This window comes from Alosa pseudoharengus, unplaced genomic scaffold, assembly GCF_046254945.1.
Source record: "Alosa pseudoharengus isolate Yale_2024_CS ecotype anadromous, Long Island Sound unplaced genomic scaffold, YU_APseudo_1.1 YU_APseudo_1.1_scf_21, whole genome shotgun sequence".
In the NCBI taxonomy this organism is placed as follows: Eukaryota; Metazoa; Chordata; class Actinopteri; order Clupeiformes; family Clupeidae; genus Alosa; species Alosa pseudoharengus.
The window spans coordinates 36,030,158-36,051,901 of record NW_027468674.1 but is presented as its reverse complement, the minus strand read 5'-3'; the positions used below and the strand labels follow the sequence as shown (position 1 = coordinate 36,051,901).

General features: G+C 40.7%; 1 protein-coding gene across 1 annotated transcript in view; it reads right to left on the bottom strand.

The window, feature by feature from the left end:
* Positions 1 to 20,976, bottom strand: part of LOC143138216 (mitotic checkpoint protein BUB3-like) — a 58,349-nt gene extending 37,373 nt beyond the window's left edge. The window contains exon 1 of the mRNA XM_076298716.1: positions 20,856 to 20,976. The gene's annotated coding sequence lies outside the window, so the exon portion shown is untranslated. The remainder of the gene's footprint in view (positions 1 to 20,855) is intronic.
* Positions 20,977 to 21,744: the final 768 nt, after the last annotated feature.

Genomic DNA, 21,744 nt, shown 5'->3' with positions numbered 1-21,744 from the left:
AATATTAAGAAGAGGTCTTATTTCATTGAGTTAAATCGAAACAATGTCTTGCTGGTGGACTGATAGCCCTAGTGGTAGGCAATTGAATTATTACCATGAATATGCTACACAAAAAACAAACACCTAAATAGCATAAATTAACTCCACGTGGGTATCGATCCACTAATAATTTGAACTGCTAGCTTGATAATCAGACGTCTACCTACTTTTGCGCCATCGAAAACCAGCTGACGGCACAGAAATTTACTTGAGTTGTATGATTAAAAGAAGTCAGCTATTGTTATTATCATTGTAACAAGTTAACATAGCTGATCATGTTATCTGGCTACCATGTTATCTTGCTACCTTTGCCCAAGCCATTTAGTAGGCCTTCAAAGTGTTTAAGTTTTACAAGCGTTCCACTGAGGTTAGGCTGTGGCCGCCCCTACCTGAAGTGTCTGTAGAGGCACGATTGCCAGCAAATAAAATCAAATAAAAATGTATTGCCTAGGCTAATTATGTATGCTTTTGTCCAGCCTATTCTTTTAAGAATTCAGTTCATGAAACACAGGCACTGAAACGCACACTGCAATGGGCAGGAAAAGTCTATAATGTGTCCATATTTTACACAAAATGTGCGCACAGGGAGAGTCAAAACTCTTAGTCTTATAGGCTATACCGTACGTTAATGTTGCTGACATGTAAACATGGGTTTGATGTTTTTTTGATACTTTATTTCTAAATTCTGGTAAAGTGGTGCTTCTCCTGTGGCGCAACAGGTTAATGCCTACACATTGCTGTTTCATGCAAGTAAGCAAGCTGATCTGATGTGTTGCCCTTTCTCTGCTGGCTATTCGCCTTATTCACCCGGCGGCCATTACGAGGCTGATGGGTACACTTGCCATTACACCTCAGTCCAGCAGATGGTGGTGGTTATGCACTCCGTTTGCAAACTGCCAAAAAAAGCTCACCGAAAAAGAAAAAGGGTTCACTGGCCTGTTCTTCTTCTTCAGTGAGTTTTTTTTTTTAGCAGTTTGCAAACAGACTGCATTACCACCATCTGCTGGACTGAGGAGTAATGGCAAGTGTACCCCTCAGCCTCATAATGGCCGCCGGGTGAATAAGGCGAATTGTGATGGAAATGTCTATTCAGTGGATTAAGGGAAGGGGAGAGGTGGGGTATAGCACCTGAAGCACAAAAGTCAGATGAGGGGGGGATGGTATCTTGAACGCTGTCAATGGCAACAGATTTCGTGCTTGAGATTCACATCTAGAAACGGTTGTTCAGATGCATTCTAAAGAATGTTGGTTTCAAGTTCAGTGTGTTTGGCGAAGTTTGTTCCTCGGCATAAGCCAATGAAAATGGTAACAAATACATTTAAAAAGACATTACGCAAAGTGTCTTCTCTTATTTTGTCAAGTAGCCATATAATAAGCGGGATAATGTATAGAACGTCTGTCATTATCAGGAAAATAAGCCCCAACAGGACGAACTGGAGCCTGATGCTAAGCGGAGGATAAAGACACTTTGCGTAATGTCTTTTTATGAAGTTATACATTATCCCTAATAGCTATGTCTGCGCGCACCAAGGCCATTGATTAACAGTCATTAATTAATATAGGCCTATCAGCCATGTCAAATCCAAAAGCAACAATCTTTATAAAGAAATCAGAGTATACTTTTCTAAACGTAATACACTGCTCAAAATAAATAAGGGAACACTTTTTCATTAGCCTGGTGTTACCATCCTACGTACTTCCGGCCAAAATTTGATTTCAGCCTCGCACGTAGTCTGGCCCAACCGACAGTATGCGGTTCGCGTACGACCGCGCCAATCAGCGAACAGTTGAGTGATGACGCGGAACTTGCCTGCCGAGTTGCTTGTAGTCCAGCGAAGCTTGTAGTTCAACAGCATAGCAACAATGGCGACGGAGGAAGAGACGCTAGAAGCTATCCACGAAGTTGTCTCAACTCTCGAGGGCATTACGCAATTAAAGCAGGAACAAGAGGCTTGTCTTGTCAATTTTATAAATGGCAAGGACGTCTTATAACTCTCCTTCCAACTGGCTTTGGGAAAAGTTTGATTTATCAGATGGTGATAGCTAAACCTAAACGCACAAGTATAGGCTACTACATGCATCACTACTTATCATGTTTTCAAATAAACGTTTGCTGCTCGTTATTCTCCCCCCTACTCTCAAATTACCTTAACAAAATCAATGTGGCATAGGCCTAGGCCTACTTAAGGAATGGAATGTTAGCTACCCTACCGAGCGGGGCTCAGTGCGAGGCGGTGTGTCTTGACGTGAGCTAGCCTGTTACCGAGCGGAGCTCAAGATAAGGCTGCTGTGATTGTGCTTGACTGGGACTAGCGGTTACTGAACTGGGCTCAAGGTAAACCGCTCCGTGTTTGTGTTTGACAGAAGCTAGCCTGTGGCCGAGCTGGGCTCCAGGCGAGGCTACCGTGCTTGTGGACAGTAACGTTAGCCAGTCACCGAGCGTGGCTCAAGGTAGGCTGCGTTGTTTTATGCCGAGGCAAGCTCCAGGTTAAATAACACGTTGGTCTCCAGTACAATCCAACTTATCCGAGAGTGTAGTCTGAACAGCCCGTGGAGAACAAAGTAAGCTCCGACGAAGTCACCGGGCTGCGTAGAACAACAATCGGCGAGAAGAGATAACAGGGAAAACTGGCGTGTGACAAGAGCTGATATAATCTCGGCGACGTGACACTTTTGGTATACAACTCTCGGTCTGTGGCTGGCGCAAGTTAGAGATATATCCACTACGAAGAGACTGCCCTAGCGGTCAGGTAGCCTGCATACTAGCCAGCGGTCTGTTTACTACTGAGAGCAGAAGAGCCTGAAGCGGAAGTGGTAAGCGTAAAAGCCTGAACTCCGGCACACAGCACACGTCATTACCAAACGTTGCTGATTGGTTAAGGGAACTCCAATGATTTTAAACCTCAAAATAAGCATCCGCTCATTACGGAGACAGATTATTATTACTTTGTTCCAGACTGTATGACGAAGAGAATTCGTAGTCACAGGCGGTAAGGGCCAGGCTACTTTTTCATAGGTGTATAGCATCAAGGTTATCCAACTTGTAAGCTATTGGTCTGGCCAGTTACATAACAGAGGAGGTTGTGAATCAGTTTCACCTGCTTTGGTGTCATCAAAGTTCAGCTTAAACTAGACTGCATTTCCGGCGGGAACTGCGAAAGTGTGCTTGCCCTGGTCCGGTCAGCAACTTGAGCGGACAGTGGCATACGCTATGCTGAACCTGGCTTGATCCAGGCATTGTAACAGTGCCTTTCAATGTTGGAGCAGTGGCAATATCTCAAAAGCTTTAGGAGAGGGCTATTCAACTATTGGTTGAATGCGATTCGTTGGATTTTACCTTTGGCTTGCCTTCGAATTTAGCTTCTATGACTGAGATCAAATCAAATCAATAAAATGACAGCAGTGATTGGCTGCAAAAAATAAATAATGTCACGCGTCTTGCGCCTCTCAAACTGGGCTATCAGGTAACCTACAGAGGAATTGAAATTATGAAATATGACCAAGGCATTAAAAAGCTGCTTGTTTGTCAGGATACTTTTTCACTGATTTATTTAAAAAAAATATGAGCTATGAGTGTGAATGTTATATATTCCATCCCACAAATTATGTTTTACTGGTTTATTTGACAAATAATCTATATAGATTTGCTCTATAAAGACCTTATGTCTGTTTGGGATTGTTTTGTGAGCCTGGGGTTGTTTTGAGAGCCTATGTAGCCTATCTCAGAATAAAGGAATACTTCATATTAATCTAAACCACCGTCTGTAAATCAACTGTATACTACTGTCTACACTGCACTATATTTCTTGACCTGTCTCTGTATGTTTCATCACCTTTCTATACTTTGCCTCACATTGCAACACAGCTCAGATCTTTGGTTGCTATGAAGGCCAGTCATTCTAAATGGATGGTTGCTATGGCCAAAGGCCAGTTCTATCTCTGCCGTTGTCAAGCGGGCATATCGTAGAATTCTGATTAACCTTATCTTATTTAAAACATCTCTATTTTACTTAGCCCACTTCCATACAGTGGGTCCCATTAAGAAGTGGCCACTTCATTCACGCTTACCGTGATTCACACAGCAGCATTATTAAATTAATCTGTCACCATTAGAGCTTAGATCGGGCCCAAAAAATCAAGCCCGACCCTACCCGAGCCCGTGCACATTGTGCCCGAGCCCGACCCGGCCCGACACATTAACTGTAATTATGAGCCCGAGCCCGATTTAAACCCGACATTTTTTAAATACGTGGGCCATTATAACTGACGTTCTCAACTACAATTCCGAGCTGTTTGAGCTACAGAAATCCGTTTAGAATTATATTAATGAATAATGCAATAATGAAGAATGTAGGCTAAACTAGGCCTATGTTTGTTTATTCAGAATGGAATGGATTGCAAATGAATCCGAATGAAGAAACGTAAGCCACTTACAACGTAAAAGTAGCCTATGTCCCTGCAGCAAAACTCAAGGCATTTCTCTGTGAGGGCTTGCCTCGCTCTCAGGTGTATGCTTGGAGAAGTGACAACGAGGACATTGAAGGCTGGCTATCATTATTTCTGCCATGGCAAGCCTGCTTCATGTTCATCAAAGTCTTTTTGCTGTCATAGGTGAACATCGTGCGCACTTAATGCACGCAACAAAGCATAGCCTACCTGACAAATGCACAGCCTACCTCCGACTTTTCTCCAAACTTGCTCGAAGTTTTGTCCTGTTTTCATTTTTTTCTTTACATCTTCAAGCTTCACGTTGCACTTAAACTACACAATACAGAACAGCAGGCCCGGTGTGATGCGTGCGAGTGGAGAAGCTGCGCATGATACGTGTTGCGCAGATGACATTACAAATGACATTTTGTAACTCTGAGCCTAACTTGTATAACTTTGTATACACTTGTTACTTAGGCCTACTTTGTTAAATATATAATATTTCTGAGTCTGACTATGGCATAGCTTTAGCTCCCTACCCAAGTAGGCTAATGATTTAAAAAAAAAAAATGCTTGATCAAGGACCCGGCCCGGCCCGAGGATAGTGGCTGGAAAAATCGGCCCGACCCGGCCCGCGGGCTCGGGCAGAGAATCTAAACTCTAGTCACCATACGCCTATGCCTACGTTTGCAAAGAAAACATTTTAATTTGAAAATTTACATTTCATGTACATGTTGACAATGAGTAGGCTAGTTGTGGTTGTTGGTGGTGTTATTGCATCCCTTAGTTATGCCTACAATGCAAGTTCCCTTAAACTGTAACAGAAGTAGGTTCTACTTTTAGGGCTAAAGTGCTTTGTGAATTACTGTTAGTAATAAATAATATCAGTCCTAAAATTTACATGTGACAAAGTTACGAGTGCAAGCATCTCATATCAAATCACCATGGCATTACGCAGTGGCGTAACAAACCAATGGTGGGCCAAGGTGCGAGTGCACTGTACGGGCCTATATCGACATAATTTGGCCCAGGATGAATTAGCTCTGATACATGCAATACACATTAAGGGTGACTTCAATTGTTTATACAAAGGGCCTGAGGCACCGAAGTAGTTTAGTAATTACAAATTTCAAATAAAAACACACGACTACATAGGATGCATTACATGTGAAAACATTAAAAATAATTTTATTAACAGCCTGCAGGCCATGGTAATCTAATATTACTGCATTAACATCAACTCGCATGGAATTATGGGAACACTCAATGCGCTCAATGCGCTTCTTCAACCCTCTGCTGAAACTGCAAGCGTTGCTTGCTTAAAAACTCGCACTGCTCAGAAACAAAACTTAATGTAGCCTAACTTATTTAACCGTGCTGAAACCAAATAAAATCATTCATATGCATACAATCCCCAATATGCGTGAATTAGGCCATTAGAAGAAGGCCATCTCACGAGCCTTTCGTTGAATCGTTAACGATGTTCCCAATATTTAATGCTCTTGCTCTCGTATTTTCAATGGACAGGATAGCTAACCCACTGAGCCTCTCCTGCCCCATGCTGCTCCTTAATAAGTTTGAGTTTGGAAAAAGATCGCTCAGCTGTTGCCACACACAGGCAATGTCAGAAACAACATGAGAGCAGTACACACTTACCCGAATGTGGATGTTACACTGTCATAATCTACCACCAGCATTTTGGCAAGTTGAAAAATAGATGACTTCTGTGAAATCTCTGCTTTAAAGCAAGACCTGAATGAGAGGAGTTGTGTTGGGAATGTCGGTGCAATGTCCCTGCTATAATGGTCTGACAAACGTCTTGCCTTTTCAAGCAGTTCATTATCACCTGCGAGTTGAAGGGTCATAGGACGTAAAGACTCAAACACATGACAAGTTTCCCGCATACTTGCAAATCGTTGGGAGAGCTGACTGATTATGATGTCCAGAGTTGCATTAAATACCTGCAATTTGAAGAATTTCTCTGCATCGGTTAAGCGCTCATCTTCCGATAGTTCGCTTCACTCTCCGTGCTCTAACATTTTCAAATGTACTCTGAACCCCCAATTAATTTGTGAGCGTCTGCGCTGTAGCCTTGGCCTGGTCAAAGGCACGCCGGTAGTCAGAAAGGACCTGTATAGAATTTTCCAGCAATTGCATTGCGGGGGTAGCGACGGGCCCCGGGAGGTTTCCCATGATAAATTACATAATATTTGCACCTTCCTTACTTGTGAAGCTCACACGTATTCAGTGAAATGTAATACAACATTGCCAACCTAGCGTTAGGCTATTTAACATTAAAGTGACATAACTTGCTTATTCTTTCGTCAACTCCATGCTTTTAGAAAAACAATCTTTTTATCATAGTTCCCTCTTCAATGAGCGATTACCAGCTCGTTTTTGTAACAGAGATAGCTGTTTATTGTCCCTAGGTTTACAGAAACACCTATTCATATTAATACGTAGCCTATGGAGTGCTGCCGACCACTGTTCATTACGGCCCAGAATGCCTTGCATGTCTTTATAACAAAACAACACAGTAAAACCTAAATGCCCGTAAACATATGCATTTGCAGACTTGTAACATTTTTAATAATACTCTCCCATCATGATATTTAACAATAATGAAAAATTGAATTTGAATACCGTCAATGTGAAAACAACTCTATTATGTAAGCTATATATAGCTACTGTTCTCCTTGCTATTTCAGTTCGTAAGTCCATACTATCCCATGGCAGAGCAAGGATTTCATGAGTGGGCAAGGTTGCCCGGAGACATTGTGGCTGCCCAGAGGCATTGAGCATACTTGGAAGGCATTGTGATAGAAGGTGAATGGTGCAAAGGTGAATGGTGAGAGTTACCAAATACCTGTGGGTGGTATGCAAAATGATGGAAGCTTTTGGAATATTTCTTCTTTTTTTTTAGCTTATGCACCCTCACATTGGAGTCCCCAGTTCATATACAAAATTTGGTATTGATAGGTGACAGTGTTCCTGAGATATGGACAACTTCCTGTTTCGGAGCTTCGCCGCCGATTTCGTTTGGCTGTGACGGGCAAACGCTTTCGAAAATCAAAAATCCTTCCGCTAACATTTGTGAGGCTTGGTCCAAGGATAATGTACGTCAAGTTTCGTGGCGTTCGGACCAAATTTGTGACCTGTGAAAATTTTGTTTCGCTTTCTGTTCAATCCAATATGGCGGACGAACGACACGCCCACCTGACGTCATCTTCGCGACCAACTTACACCGGTACTGACCGGACGTTTTAAAGTTGGAACTGTGTCTCTGTCTCAAAGGGCCTAGGCGCTAGAGCTGACAAAAAATTAGGGAGACGGGAAAAATAATAATTATAATAATAAAACTTAAGAAGAACAATAAGTGTGCTGCTTTGCAGCAAGCACACTCCTCTCATCACATTCTTTCTTCTGAGATGCACGCACTATGCACAAATACCTGACATCCAGGGTTTCCCGCAGCACTTTGCAGTCAAGGCGGCCGCCTTGGCAAAACAAGCCTGCTGCCTTAACTACGTCAAAAAAACGTGTTACTCTGTCCTGTTTTCTCCCTTTCATACCGTGACCAACGCCAATCTCCCTTCTCCGCAGAACGCATTAAAAAATAAGAAGAAACGTGTCATGAATCGAAAAATAATCAGATTTTATAATTTTAACATATGTGATATGCCTCTGAATCAGAGCTAGTGAGCGGAGCTCTGAGCGGTGCAAATATCTAGCTCATCGCTCTCAAGAATCAGTCAAATCGCGAACAGCCTCAGCTCCGTTTAATTGTCAGGTGTGATGAAATGCGTTCATATTCCACTTTTTATGTCATAAACGTTGCAGGCCTATGGAAAGGTTTTGTGGTAGGATTGTCCAATGATCAAGTTGTTGCTTCAATTTGTGTTTTAATTTATGCGAAGCACCGATGCTGGGTTCATCCGTTTGACGAAAGTTTAAAATGTTTAGCCGACTGCATAATTTGTCATTTTCGTTCTATAAGTTCCACTTTTCATGTCATGAATGTAACATGCCTATGATAAGTAGAGATGCACCAATATGGAATTTTAGGGCCGATAACGATAACCGATATTTATTGGTTTGTTGTGGCCGATACCGATAATATTACTCTTGAAAAAAAATTGTGAAAAGTGATTTGGGGAAAGCATTTAATAAGCATAATTTTATTGCTGTAATTTTACCTACCACCAAATGATGGACAGAACTCATAATAGTCCTCAATAGTGCGGCAGTCAACAACATAACAGTAGCCTAGCCCTACAGTATGTGTGGCTCCTTTAAGTGAACCTGACGTCAGTGAATTGCGAGTGAGTGGCTAGAGGTATGAATCATTTTAATTTAGGACTAAACGCTCATAAACGGCTCAGCTGGGAATAAGCTACAGTATAGTGACCAAATCAGAGTTTGTGAGGGAAACTTAGGTTTAGTTTCAACTGCGGGTAACTGAATAAAGTTGCAACTCCTCAGACTGCAGAAATGAAAGTGGTTAGCCCCGAAGGTTTTAATAACTTATTATGATGACCTGTCTGGAACTGAAGCAGGAATGGTTAGCATATCTCTAGGTGGTAATACAAAACCCAAGCTAACGTAATGCAAATATAATACTAAAACACAACTTAGAACTAGGTCTACTTATGTACTCGTCCCACTAACGAGTTTGCTTATTTGTTTCCCCGACCAGCGCGGTAAAGTGCAAACACACCAGCACAAGACGGCTCTAGATAGGGCTGAGCTCCGCTCTGGTAAGGTTAAATGGCGGATCATTCACGAGAAGATTTTGAGATGCACAGATTCCCAAATGAACGCATATCCACAGATTTTGTTAGAGTGGTGAAATACATTCACACCGCTGACATTATATTGAGGAAAAAGTATAGCCAACCAAGCTCAAGTAGCTCAGTAAAGCCAGACGGACCTTACGTAGGCCTAAATTAGGACTTTAAAAAATATCGGCGCAAATTATCGGCCAGAAAATAATATTTTCATTTTTTCACTTATCGGCCAATAATATATCGGCCGCCGATATATCGTGCATCCCTTATGATAAGGCTTTGCGGTTGTCCAATATGGCCAATCTATTGTCTCAATTGTGTTTCATATGAGGCGCAGAAGCTACATTCATGCATTGTTTTGCTCCAGTTGATAATGTTTCTGCGTAATTTGTCAGCTGTGATGAAATGCGTTCAATAAATTCCTGTTTTATGTCATAAATATAACATGACTATGATTAATGCTTGTATGGTGTATCTAATTTAGGCCTCTCTTATGTTCAATCAAATTCGCTTTGCCCACCCGTTTTTTCTGTGCCCACCCATTTGAACATTTCTGGCTACGCTACTAGAAAGGAAACTGATAAGTCAGTGTACTATTCCTACAAAACAATTAGATACTAACAATGTAGAGCAAGAATAACCATGTGGTGGTGACACTGTTCCAATGAGTAAAGATTCATTTTGGAATCTAAGAGGACACATTTCGTGGAAACATGAGCAAAGAAAAACGTGGAAGGCTAAAGTAAAACTTGGATGCTAAGCCTGTATTCTTTTGGCAATGAATCCCGACTGTTTTAGGCTTATGTGTATTAACGTTGCCAAGCTTGTTTGTTGTTGCACTATCAGTGTTGCAGTCTTTTAAAATAAATGTTCTGAGTGAAATATATTGCCGTTGCTCTTAGTTTGGGACCGGGAGCGAAATTGACCTGACGCGAATTTGACCGGAGGAGCGGCCGAGTAAACAGCCACCTGCTCTCAGCACAGTATAGACTTGCGCATCTTTTTAAGATGGTGAGCGTAAACGAAGGAAAGCCCTCTAATCGGACGCGCAAGACTGACAATAGACGGGCGGAAAAGAGCGGCCACTCCGGCCTCTAAATTAAAAAGCGATCCGCGCTCAAATTCCATCCATATTACACAAAACTATAAAATAATCTAAACTTCGTTCAATCTCGGTGTATAGATCAGGACAGACTTGCGGAACAGGCTGCAGGGCAACAGACAGTAAAACAGTGCAATTACCAAAGGGCCCTTGAAATTATCTTTTTAAAGCCAAGGAGGATGGCTTGTAACAATGCTAGTTGTCAGCTCTGCCATAAGTAGTGACTGATCATAACATTTGCACATTTTGTTGTTTTGCACTTTCTTTTGCACTTGTTCTATAGTTTGTAATAGTCTTTGTTAAAATTGCACAAATTACACAAATATTTTGAAATATTTGCATACTGTTGTATAGTTTGCTTGGTGTTATTACTTTGTTAACTGTTAGCTGGTTACTTATTTAATATGTGTTTAATAAATCATTGTTAAATGTACAGAGTCTGTAGTGTATCGCACAAACAAGACGCCAGCAACCACACCCCCCCCCGTCGGACCGACACCATTACCTCCCACCCCAGTCGGACGGCAACCGATACCAAACCCCCCCCCCCCCCCAGCTACGTCCTACCACCTTGACTAACACATTTACTGCAGGAAACCCTGGACATCTGAAATGCGACTCATGCAACATTTGTTTGGCTGTTAAAAATAAGTATAACATAATAAACAGTAACAGAAAATAACAATAATAAACAGTCTCAAATCATCTCAAACTAATTCAAATGGCAAACTAATTAAACTTTTAAAATGTTCCCCGAACCCCCGTTTATATAGGAGGTTTTACTTCTGGGCTAAAGCCACAAATATTTTCACCTTCTAGCAATGCCTTTGATTATTATTATTATTATTGTAATAAGGTGCTTAGAGCTGCACAGAGGTTGATCTGCCGAGCTTCAACAAGTGAGGTATGATTAAATAAATGCGTTGACAGGTCATTGCTCCTGCAAAACGAATCGCTGAACCACACCAGCGATGCCACAGCCAGAGCCGTATATGGCTCTCCATATACGGCTCTGGCCGCAGCGGACTTAAGCTGCCACCTAGTGGCGACGGTTGTAATTCAGTTGCGTGAAACACGCGGAGCGTGAGTGAAACAACGATTTTGAAATTACTCCTAGTATATAAGTCACTGAATAGACTTGGCCCCAAATATTTTTCTGAAATGCTTCCCCAATATACACCTAATAGAGAGCTTAGATCTACTGGAACTTGTCAATTAATAGTCCCCAGGGTTAAAACCAAGCAAGAAGAAATGGCATTTAGCTATTATGCCACACAGCGCTGTAATCAGCTTCCAATAGATATTAGATTTCCCACAACACTAGAGTGTTTTAAAAAGAAACTAAAAACTGAACTTTTTCATTCTGCATTTATTGATTCGTTTTTAGGTCACAGCCGTCACAGCCAATTAAACTTTAGACAGCCGCAGCAACTTCAAAGACCACTGGACCAAATGCCTCAGACATGAAAGAAATAAGCAGTTTATCAACAAGGCTATCACGATTTTAGAACTGTTACATTCATTACGCTTATGCGAATGTTACAACAGTAGGCTACTGGACGTTTTAATGGCTGCCTCAGGTTGTAACAAAGGTAGGTCCTAGGCTAGCCGAGACCTACATGTCGCTGTTAAGTTCAATTCTTAACAAACTAGACATGTATGACTCCTTTCTGGCCAAATTTCACAGCTTTCACGTTTAACAGCTTTATGTAAATAATTGCCCTTCTGGGACAAATAAAGTGTTACTACTACTACTACTAAATCGAGTTTGAACAGAGAGAATAGAAAAGTGTTACGATTGTGCCAGTTCTCCCCTACTCTCGCATAGTAAACAAATGGAATGTTGGAACATTACGCTCCCAAACACAAACGCGAAGGGGTGGGGGTTAAAATTAGTAGGAAAAAATATATATAAACAGTCATATATATCTTTTTGCCGTGGTATAGTCTTAAGTTTCATTTAGATGTCTTGAAAAGGTCTTAAAAGTCTTTAAATTTGCACTTGGAAAATGTGCAGATACCCTGAGAAAGACCGTTGGTTAGCTAGCTCACTTAAAATATCCTACACTTTTTTTGACCCTGCCTCTTAAAAAAATCGGAATCGAGAATCGTTAGGAATCGGAATCGAAATAAGAAATCGGAATTGGAATCGTTCAAATTCAAACAATACCCAACCCTACTCCAGAGAATGTCAGGTTAATCACACACATAAAATTTGGTGCAGTTCTGAACATTTTAACTGAAGATAGGGTCGATTAACCCTTTGAACCCTAAGTTGTTTTTAGGGCATTTTCACTACCTTTATTCATAAGGATTTATTCTGGTCATTGTAAGTGCCACACACACATATTATATATTGTTTGAGTCTAGGCTATTCAGATCAGCCATCATTTCATGTATTAGTACTAGCATTGATTTTATTTCGATTTTTTTTTTTTAAAGCATGCCGTTGACTCATTCACTCGCTGCTCGTGCTACTCCTGAACACAACTTCACTCTACATTACCCATGATGCATTGCACAAACATAACAAACGAGCAACGTGTGTATTCCCTAGCAACGCCAGTGCAGCGCGGCCAGCAGCTTTCTCGGAAAATGGCATATGATAGCGAAAGGAGAGACGTTGCAGACGCAGAGATATCAGATGATTAAGTAAGTGCATGTTGTGTGTGATGTCTGTATGCTACTGAGACCTTGAATTTCCCCTTGGGATCAATAAAGCATCTATCTATCTATTATGATTATCTACGGGAATTTTACGCATTGTCTCGCAAATACTACGATGGTAAAAACCTTATTTTTCTGTGCAAAGTTGACCACCTGCCCTGAAAAAAACAAGTTAGTTTTTTATGATACATTGCTTTTCCTGGAGGTCTTCTTCTGGAGGAACAGTATTGGGGCAACAGCTATATGCAAAAACTTCCATTTTGTGTGATAGAATTTAAGATGTAGTAGTAATTGATTTCATTGCAAGATATAACACTAATTTGTTGTGGCTTTTTATTGCAGGATAACAAATAATTATAGGCTAAATAGCATAAATTAAGAAAAAATGCTTTTTATTACACAATATTCTTCTATAATTTCATGAGGAAGCTGAAAACTACAAACTTCCAGGTGGCTATCACACTCTATTAATTGTGGTAATGTTAAATGCCACACACACACAAAAAACAACTTTGGAGAAGTTTGGGTTGGGGGGTATGTTTGAAATTAAACATGACAAACCAGACATTATAGTTTTAATATGTTCTGTGCAAATCAAATTACTGCAGATTTAAGACATTTTATTCTGAGAAATGAAGGTGGTAATAATGACAGGTCCTCGTAATCTGTGTTAATGGGTCTAAACAGTGTGGGTCCAGTGATATTTTTCTTGATACTGACAAAGTTATAAACCCGAGTTATGGTACTGCTCTCATACAGTCTATGGTTGCTCTATTCAAATCCGCAGCTGGCTGCCAACATGGCCTAATATACTTCTAGAACGCTTTGTGCTTTAGCAAGGCCTCAAAATGTCACTTTCCCTACTTAACAGAAACTGTTTTTATTGCAACAGCTGTTTACAGGGGGTATTGCAGCACATTGATTTTCTCTCTTCTCCTTTTCAGGATCGAAGACGAGCTGAATCACATTTTTTACAGTTAATACACAGGTTTGTACACTGGCTACAGCACCTGCATCTTTTGTGAGATAAGTAACATGATAACATAATTTGGACTTGACCTTTCTGTTTCTAAGGTAGGATATGTCTTGTTCGCTTTGAATGGCTGTGAACATGAAATAAGCAGTCACATAGCATAAACAATAGCAATATTATCTAGCTAATGCATTTCATGTCGAGGCCAAGTCTATGTTCTTTGATGTGAAGGCCTATTAGTTAATAACAGGCAGTGTCACTGCTTGAGTCCCAAAGTTGGAAAATGTACCATGTGTCTGTTGTTGTACATATAGCTGCATATTATAACCCATGGTCAACAACCTGCCTGATCCTGAACAGCTGTCTCAAAGTTATTTGAATTTTGTAAACATTCTGTTAATGAAATTTAATTGTGACAGTGTACATATTTTCCCAAAACAAATGATCATATTATGTTTGACACAGAGAGTAGATGTGTTGGCTGAAAACAGCTGTCACTGTTTGCAGGTTTTCAGTAAGGAACCCCGAATCACCTTAAATTAATGATTTATGTAATAATTTATGTTTTTCTGATAATGATTACCCTTTATTGCCTCCTACAATAAATTATTTTGTGCAATCTGGGGACACAGAATAAAGTGGATGCACACAGGCAGCAGACAATATTTAATGAAAAGTTACATGTACACATACTGTTAGGGACAACTGATTGACAGTCACACTTACATTGAAAAAGTTCCACACCTTCTCCAGCCATACAGCTTCATGAAAGTTCTGAATATAGCAGGCAAACTACAGCAGATATTGCACTTTACAGTGAGGTCCGCATAAGACTTTACACGCACTGCCTTACAACCATGGTGCATTTTGCCCATGTAATTGTTTCAGAATTTCTTGAAACCAAAGTACGTGGGCCCTGGTTGAAATTACGTGGAATGACCCTATAGCATATGGCATTCACTCTTTTTTTTTTTTTCAAAAAAGAGATGAGAACAAACAAGCAAATCAAGATGTCATCAAAATGGTGAATGGCACAGTCTATCTAATGTGTGTCATTGTGAGAAGTGCAATATCTGTTGTATCATACCTGCAATATTCAGAACTTTCATGTAGATGTATCTATCGAGATGGGGCACAGGCTAAGGGCAGGAGGGTCAAATGGCCTTTTTACTGAGGTCTTTATTGTGTGACTGTCAATCAGTTGTCCCTGATTGTTGACAGTGTTGATGTATGTGGAAATGTAGCCTTAAATTATGTGCGCTGCATGTCTGGATCCACTGTAGCCTCTGTCTTCTGCTGTCCAAAACAATTTCTCTTAGATGATAATAAGGGCTGATCGTCATCATTATGATTGGCAAAAATATAAGGCACAGTAGGAAATGGATGCATGTTAAATTGCCAATTGATCATTTGTTATTGTAAAATGTTACAATTTCATTAACAGAATATATATGACATTTTCTCAATAACTTTGAGACAGCTGTTTGGGATCAGGTCAATTTAGCATGTCAATAATTAAACACATACACATAATCAATAGGCTAGGCCAATATTATGTTCTTTACTCTTAGTATGACCTTTCTTATGGTTGTTGACCATAGATTATAAGTGCAAAAAGGATACTAAAAAGGTTCATTTTTGCATTTTCCCTTTGGGACTCACACTACAGTTAGGCTACAACACTATTCTATAAAGAAAAGACTGGTAGGCTAGACATAAAATGCATTGATAATAGTGCTGCCGCGATTAGTCGACCTAATCGACCATGAAAATTAGTCGACGGCAATTTTTTTAGTCGAAGAGACGTTTTACTATTGACCACCTATTTATTTTTGGTCTACCGTCTCAAACGGCTCATTGTAATGTTATTAACTCTTGAAAAGTACGACTGTCAAACAGGCTACTTAGACTTTGGCAGTCATGTTTTAAACCCTGCCATGCACGCAAGTGTAAACTCGAGCAGCAAAACTGCGTGCCTGCCTGCTTTCAGCGAGCGCAATTCATTATTAGGCAGAGCTAAGTGGGGGGAGCTAAACTAGTTACACTAGTCCAGACTCTGACTAGTATTGTGGAAATTGCAATAAATTAAGTGAAGAGAGTGGCTCACGTTGACAACGCAACGGTGTGTAAAAAACATGCCGCCCCCGTGATATCAACAATAAGGTGCGTGTCATTTCCCATGTTCAATAAGTCACAACGCTTAGCGTTCCAGCCACTGATAAAGTGAGGTAACCTATGTGGTAAGACGTGCAAAGTGCCTGTACCCTATTTGTTTTGAACATGCTGATGATGTCAGGCTCATTTGCAAAATCCTCAACTCCATACGCAGTGTTTCCACCAGAATTGAATTCTATTTGTGGTGGTAGGTTTGCAGAATTAACTTGAATGCAACAGTTTTTAACAAATTAGCGCAGTGTGGTTATGATGCTAACCAGATTTAAGCACAATTTAGTACAACCTGGAAAATCATTGTGTGGTGGTCAATGTATGGGAAACACTGATACGCCTTTTCAAAGTTGGCTAGACCAGCGTTTCTGAAACTATGGGCCGCGGACGAGCACCAGCCGCAACGTGGATACTGCTGGTCCCGGAGCAACAGAGTTAAATTATTCCCGGGGCTTCGTCTGATAATTTGCTGCGCAATTGATCAAGGATCCGCGGACCGACAGAAAAAGAAAACAAACGTTTCTGCAATCAGTGTCATCAAACATAGAGGCATTAGCCTGGCGAGCCAGGCATACCATTAGTGTTCATTCAATGATGCGTGTGCGCAAGAGAAATTGAAACCACTCGATAACGTTGGTAGCAAAGCTCCGATTCAACCTATTGAAGCTATTTAATTATGAAACTACATTTAATAGAACGATGTGGATTTGTGCAACTTCCATAAAAGCACAGACTAATACACTATCTAGCATTGTATTGTATAGTCAAATTTGAATAAAGTGGCCAAAAGCTATTGTGGCATAATTAAATGTCATGTTAATATTCTTTCCATTCGCCTACCAGTGTATGATGCTTGCATGAGGGAAACATCCCAAAACAATGCCACCCATATAATTGCTGGTGTTTTGAGAAGTATTTATCATGCAACCATGCAAAAGCAATTCATTAATTATATTTTACATTGGTAAAGCAGTCCTCTAATGTGCATGTTTTCACAAACTTTTTGTGAACAGTGTTAGCACTTTAAACATTGGCTGCTTTGAAGTGCATGTATAACAATATAGCATAACAATAATAATTGATAATGATAATTTGATGGGGGGTGGGTTCATGTAGGTGCCATGACCGGCCCTCAGGTCAAAGAAGTTTGACAAACATTGAACATTGTCTATGTCCATGGCAACACTGGCATACAAATAAAGTATATCAAAGGTCTGACATTAGACCTGATGGTAGCATTTGATGGTGATTTCTTTTTTTACACATGTTTTTGAACAGTTTACTTAAGTTTTCCCTTCAGTTGAGTTCAAAATAAAATGGACACAACGAAATAACAAACACTTGATTAAAAAAAAAAAAAAGTCGTTTAGATTAGTCGACTAATCGAAAAATTAGTCGAAAGATTAGTCGTTAGAAAATTAGTCGTTAGTGGCAGCACTAATTGATAAGAAGATAACATTATTGCTATGACAGAAAACTTACACAGCAGGCCTTCAGCGACATCATAAAAAAATTGGCTATGTTACGCCACTTGGCGTGCCGGAGGATTAAAGAAAAACTAGATCTAGGTGGATTTGACATTCCTAAATTGCTGTTTGCATAAGTAGTAATTGCTTTGTTGTACTGTCTGCTCTGCAAAAAGTTCCATTGTGAGTGCTGATGAGTGTTGTCTCTGCTTCTCATCCACAGTGTCATCTTCACATGGAGACCTGGTTGCAGCCCTTTGTTTTTATCATTTAGATATCAAGTTTCTGCACCCATTCACATCGGGAGTGCAGATGGAGAGTCAAAAGCTTCAGATTCCTGGGTATAAACCTCAGTGAGGATCTGAGCTGGACACACCATATTGGTGTGGTCACAAAGACAGCAGCTCTTATTTCTGCACCGTCTGCGGAAATTTGCCATGGACTACAAAATATTGACCAACTTTTACCGCTGTACAATAAAGAGCATTCTGACTGGTGGCATAACAACATGGTATGGTAACATCACTGCCCAGGATCGAAAATCGCTACAAAGAGCACAACGCATTACAAGGACTGAGTTAACATCCATCAAGGACCTCTACAGCCAGCGCAGCAGAAGAAAGGCCAAGCGTATAGTTTCTGACCCCAGTCATCCTAGCCACTGTCTTTTCACCCTCCTGCCTTCTGGCAGACGATACAAGAGCATAAGGACCCGTACCAGCAGATACAGGAATAGTTTTTACCCGCAAGTCATCAGGATGCTGAATCGTCCTTGGAATTCCCCACATAATGGCAATTAGTTTTTTGGATTTTGTTTTACCCTCTTCCTCCTCCTCTCTCAGTCCTATTATTTTATTATTATTCTTGAAGTTGAATGGACACTTCAACACAAGGAATTTCAATGCTGATAAATGCTTATTTATGAGTACGATGATGAAGTTGAACTTGAACTTGTTTTTTGTAGACATTAATTAAATAAACCTGAATGTAAAAACAAACCCTCTTCTGTTATTTTGTTCAGTGATTCATATATTAACATTTTTGTTAAGCATTTTTGTAGCTTTTAGATAATGGTTGAACCATATTGATTCAGTAACATTATTTCAACCTAATGTAGATTCCCATTTAGGTGATGGTTGAAACTAACCTGGCCCTAGCCAGATGAATGTCGTTCCGCTAGCTCCGCCTAGCTTCACTCACATCCATCTGGAACCTCTTCCATTGAGAGTGATTTCTCCAACCAACTTTATGGTTTAGCCAATCAGGACGCAGGGCGGGAGTTTCATAGATGTGACATAGCGTAGAAGCGACTGTGAGACTGTTATCAGCGTCACGGGTTGGCTTCGATGAGAGTGGTTGAAGTAGCACGTCAATAGATGACGGACAAGTGGCTTATTCAATCATATGCAAGCATTTTTTGATTAGGTCCAGCCTTCTGAAGCAACACTTCAATGGATCGGTTCCAGATGGATGAGTGGAGCTAGCGGAACGACATTCATCCGGCCAGGTTAGGTTGAAACACCATTGATTCAATGTCAGTATGAAGGCAGCAGCAGAACTACAGTTACACCCCACTAATGATCAGCGGGCAACCTGTAGAGAGAGTCACAAGTTTTAAATACCTTGGTGTCCACATTACTGAAGACTTAACATGGACTGTTAACACTCAATATGTTCTGAAGAAGTCCAGACAACGACTCTACTTCCTTCGTCAGCTAAGGAAATTCAAAGTTTCTACAACCATCATGAAGGCTTTCTACACTTCAGCGGTTGAGAGTGTTCTAACTGGTAGCATTATCACCTGGTATGGGAACTCCACAGTTAGAGATTGTAGTACTCTGCAGAGAGTAGTGCGCTCAGCTGAACATACTATAAGAACTCAACTCCCTGCTCTACAAGATATCTATTCCAGAAGAGTACTCCTAAGAGCCCAAAAGATTCTGAAGGACTCTTCTCATCCTAACAATAGATTATTCCTACCGCTGAAATCAAGAAGATGCCTATGTAGTCACAAAGCCAGAACTGAGAGACTCAGGAGAAGTTTTTATCCCCAGGCCATCCGAACTCACACTATACTGACTTTGCACACATTCACTCCTCAGCACTCTCAAACATTTCCCAACTCTGAACTCACACTATACTGACTTTGCACTCATTCACTACTCAGCACTCATGACCCCCCCACACACACACACACCTACAAGACTTTTAGCACTTTTACATCCCTCTCCTATACTACAGACCTTTTATTTATTTTGTTATTTCATCACACGTCAAAACACAGACACACACATATCTGACTTTCTCCAACTTTGGCACATCTCCATATAACTTTTTATTTATTATTTTTGATTTCTCCTCCATCTACCCATGTCCTTGATTGCCTAGCCTTTCTGCCCCCCCCCCCCCCCACCCTACCCCCATCCCCAACACACACACAAAAAACACACACACTTACATCATCACCGTCATCACCTCACATACAGCACACTGCTTGCTACAGAAAGCCTCCTCTACATACTTGCTGCACACTGCAACCCCTCTCCTCTCTACATACACAGCACATTGTCTTCAGGATCTTCTCCAACACACATCCTCTACATACTTACAGCACACTGCCCCCACCTACCCACACACACACAGTCACTGCTCCACTCCCCTCCCGCCCACACACACACATCTTCTCGGTCATCACTCACATACATCATACATACAGTACTCTGCTTAAAATAGTAAGTCCCTTCACCATACTTGCAGTACACTAAAAGAAAAGAAAACAGAAAGGTAACGCAGCTGCCATGCACACGCCATGCATCCGATGTGAATGGATTAGTATACCGTTGCCCATTAAAATGAATGGGAGTAGCTGCCAGTCTCCCCAGGTCTACAAACACGGGCGATAAACGGTAACAACAAATGCGTCGAAGTGCAACGCTTGTGTTAGCGTTGCCAAGGATGCCTGCTAGCAAAATGTCCATTTAGTGTGAAACGCAAATTATACGAGAAGTTTAGACTATAATAATTACGAACTTGAAAACAACAACCCCAATTTGTAAGGATCATACAGTTGTCAATAAGTTTAGCGTTAACCTGCCCGTGAGGACAGCGGCAACGTTACTGTTCGCTGTCTTAATTTGGTGCCTGACTATTCACACACACACATTAACCCAGTTCACAAACTGTACAACAAATTATATGTGATCTGCAGTGACGCTCAGACATCTTACCGTTCAAAAGATTGCTGCTGTAGCGGACAAAAACTATTTCAACAGCTTCGACCAGAAACGATATCCCAAGGCGCAATCGTTTTGTTTTAAACCACTTCCGTGCGGGCTCTCTCACTTTCAAATGAATGGATTGGTCAAATATTTTACATCACTGTCCTCTTTCCTCTTCCGCTTCTTCTTCTTCTTTTCATTTAAAGTGAGTGATATGTCTTTGTAGAGTTATCTTATCGCCACCTAGTGTGCTGTCTAAGTAAATAGCCTATACATAGCCGTAGCCATGATGTCAACATTGGGGGGGACCAAATCTGTGGTGCGGTGTGAATTTCAATACATTTCCTGCCATGCAAAAATATTATTAAAATCACAAACAAGTCATTAGTTAAGTCAGTCAATTAGGATATACCAACCTTTTTACGGACATAGGCACGGATGGATTATGAACCCCTGGGCATAGATGCAAAAAACCCTCCCCTGTTAAGATAGGGGGGCATACTTCCCCTGAAGACTTAAAAAAAAAAGACCCTTTATATTATGACGACTTGTGAGATTTGTGGAAATAGAAGAGAAGGGCGGAGAAGCAACTTAACACAGTGTTAGGCTTCAGGGCCCCCTAAGCTTTTGGGCCCATGCAGTAGGTCCATTCAATAATCCATCCCTGGATATAGACCTATGGTATGACTCCATTTGTCTCCAAAATGTATATTTTAAAAGAAAATACAAACTAGAGTATCTTTGATAACCTCTATATTACACTGAATGCTTACTCATAGGTTTGGACCTATAGCCCAATCATATTTAGTATTTTGATTTTATTATTCTGGCGGCTAATCACTCAATTTTAAGGTAGTTTAAAAGGGATGGGATTCAAGATAGTACTAAGACAGGTCCC